Source organism: Mus pahari, chromosome 4 (assembly GCF_900095145.1).
Source record: "Mus pahari chromosome 4, PAHARI_EIJ_v1.1, whole genome shotgun sequence".
NCBI lineage: Eukaryota > Metazoa > Chordata > Mammalia > Rodentia > Muridae > Mus > Mus pahari.
This window is the reverse complement of record NC_034593.1, coordinates 79726485-79730062: the sequence shown is the minus strand read 5'-3', so window position 1 is coordinate 79730062 and position 3578 is coordinate 79726485.

Below are 3578 nucleotides of genomic sequence, written 5' to 3'. Positions count from 1 at the left end.
ACATGGTGGCTCACAACCATCCGTAACAAGATCTGACTCCCTCTTCTGGAGTGTCTGAAGACAGCTACAGTGTACTTACATATAATAAATAAATATTATATAAATAAATAAATCTTTAAAAAAAAAAAAGACTCCTCTTTGTAGGTAACAAGTCCTAAGGAGTCTTTAAAATAAATAAATAAATAAATAAATAAATAAATAAATAAGTAAATCTAAAAATGGAAACAAACTCGACCTAAATAGCCTTGGCTACTCTGGAGCTTGCTATGTAGACCAGGCTGGCCTCGAACTCACAGAGGTCCTCCTGCCTCTGCCTCCTGAGTGCTGAGATTAAAGATGGTGCCACCACATCCAGCCTCCTGTACACAATACAACTATGATACTTCTGCTCTCTGCCCCCACTCCCCCAGATACCCAGGAGCACTCTGTACAAACCAGTGACGACTCTGACGAAAGGACACCTGTCTGTAACTGCCTCCCAAAGGGTTGTGTGACCCTTTGCCATCACCCTCCCTGCCAGTTCTACTCCTGGCCCAGTCTCAGTCAGCCACTGTCTTATCATTACAGATTAGACTGATCTATTCTACAGTCAAGTCCTCTTTCCCTGTGGGGCAATAGATGTGTGACACCAACCCTCCCTCACCCCCCTCACCTACTGCCTTGCCATATTCTAGTCTTTTTTTTTGTTTTTTTTTTTTTTGTTTGTTTGTTTTTGTTTTTCGAGATGGTTTCTCTGTATAGCCCTGGCTGTCCTGGAACTCAATTTGTAGACCAGGCCTGCCTCTGCCTCCTGAGTGCTGTGATTAAAGGCGTGCGCCACCATGCCCGGCTACCATCTTCTAGTGTTACAGAACATTCCAGTGTGTCCTGACACACAGGGATCATGTCTCTCAGGAGAGGGTTCTGCTGAAACAGGAGTCTGTGAGACGGAATGAGGCTTCCGGGGGAGGGTCGTGAGTTTGTCTTCAGCCTAGTAGAGAAAGCTTGGGCACAGAAGGTGACTAAGTATAGCCCGCAGTTGGAGAAATTTCATTTCGAGCTGTGCAAGGGCTTTGACTCCTGACGCTGACCAATCGAACGAGCCCTGGGTCTGCAACCCTGACCTCTTTGTTTTGGGGTGTTCTCACCCAGGGCAGAGCTTAGCTTGTTCAGGCTTCCTGCAGGAGTGGGTTGCTGTCCAAGGAGGGGCTATAGCAAGTCACTCACTGAGAACCTGACAGCTTGTGTACTCGCTGGGGTCAGAAGTCACTGAACAGTCAGAAGTGACGGCCAGACCGGCTGAGGAAGTTTCCAAGTGACTCATTGGAAAGATGTTGTGCTCAGACAGAGCTGAAATCCTAGGACAAGCCAGCAAAGGGGCAAGCAGCCAAAGTCACTCTCTGGCCAGTCCCATGCAAGGTGGTGGCACCTTCCATGTGCCACTGGGACTGAAAAGTGACCCATGGAAACAAACAGCTGCCGTGGGAACTTCCCAACAGTGGTGACACCAGAAGGCTCCTGCTGCCCCAGTTCCTGCCAGCAGGAACACCACGTGCCACACTGTGCAGGGAATAGCTGCCACCCTCAGCAAGCACAGACACACAAGCAGGAAGCTCCCTCTGGGGAGCATGGCAGGGTTTGAGTGGAACCCGCCAGGACAGTGGAAGGCCCACGTGTCAGTAAGCAGTGGAGAGAACCCGTTGGGTTGCAACCTGCTACTATGGGTTGTTATAAGAGCCACCATGAAACAGCTCATGGAAAGTCTCTCTGTGTGCCAGATGTGCCAGCCACCAAGCACTTTAAAACAAAAGCTCACTTAATACTAAGCACAGACAGTAGATCCCTTTTTCCTAGGGGAGGAAGTAGACGCCTGTGACTTACCCAGGGTCGGGGGATACTGGGGATACTGGGATGGGGGTCTCTAAGGCCCATGCTCTGCCCGGGTAAGGTCTAAAGAAACCAGAGACTGGAGAGCTGGTGCTACCCGTTCTGCTGTCTCCACCCACCTCTGCCTCCCTTCCAGTCCCACTCTGAGAAATAACCACACTTGCTTGAAACTCTCACCTTCTCCTCTTAATGGAATCCCCTCCTAATCCTGTTTCCCCATTCATCTCCTGGGTCTCTCTGTGGCTTCCTCCCTCCTCGTCTACAGCTTGGCTTTCCCAACCCAAAGGAAATCCTTACAACTGAGCCTGCAGGTGCAGGCCTGCAACCCCATTCCCCTTTATCCTCAGGTTAGGTAGGGAATATCCTATCTCTCAGCCACCATAAGTGTCCTGAACCTGACTCTCTGTGCAGCAGCTCTTGGTGACGGGGATAGGTTGGGAAATGACCTTATAGACCAGGACAGGTTGAGATGTGCTTGCTTTGCACTGACTGAACCATGAACAGGGGTGCCTCTTCCTTCAGGACACCAGCCAGTCATTTGCCTCCCTAATAGAGTGCCTGTCTTGCCCTTCCCTCCTCTGACACCTGCCTGACTCCTCGAGGCAGGGAGCTTCCAGCTCTCCAACCCTTCACATGGTGATTCAGGGGTGCACAGTTAAACCCTAGGCTCGTTCTCCACACCCTGAACTGAAGGAACTGTACCCAGATCTGGACCCCAATTTGCAGCTTCTTGACAATTCATTCTTTGGGAAATTCCAAGCACTGAAATGGGACCTGCTAAAAAGGAACTCTGTGTCCTTCCTGCAAACCCAGATCTGCCTCTGATCCCCACCCCCACCCCACCCCGCCGCCAACACACACACTGTATGCTCACGACCTCCACCCTGGCAGGCCCTCATACCCACTACCTACTCCGTCTCTGGTGGTCCAGATTCAGGTTTGTCAGTGACCGAACTTGATCTGGGTCTCCCTTGAAGCAAGAAAAGAACTCACTAGAGAGAAATGAAAGAGTTAGCAATTCATAGACCAGAAGGAAAGGGTCCGCTCTAACCTGCCTGAGAGAAAGAACCCCAAAAACAGAGTGCAGCCACAAGTGTAATCAGGACCATGACTGACTGGTGAGAAGTGAATTCTAAGCTCAGCAATTGGGCGATGGATTGAGCTAGCCTGGTGCATCGGGAGTTCTGGGGATCGGGGATTGGGGGAGGGGGAGTGTATGATTGCCTAGGCTTTGGCAGAATAGACCAGGCAATCAAATAGTGACTCTCAGTTTTCCTAACAGTGCCTACCACCACAGCTCCTGATGCTAAAAGGATGGCTCAACTCTTCACCACATGTACACACACGCGTGTACACACACACACACACACACACCAAAGAGACTGTTTCTGAACCGGTCTTGTGTCTATTCCTAGTGGGCTGCTTCAGGCCTCAGTATTTCTCTCGAGGAATGGGTAATGCAGGGCTCTCAAGCTATCGTCCTGCTACACACTCTGGCTTTACTACTTTCTAGCTCTGTGTTCTCAGGAACACAGCCAGCTTCTCTGTGCTTCCATATGCAAAATGAAGACACCAGTATAACCTAGCTCCTATGCTGGCTTTAACAGTGAAGACACCAGTGTAACCTAGCTCCTATGCTGGCTTTAACAGTGAAGACACCAGTGTAACCTAGCTCCTATGCTGGCTTTAACAGTGAAGACACCAGTGTAACC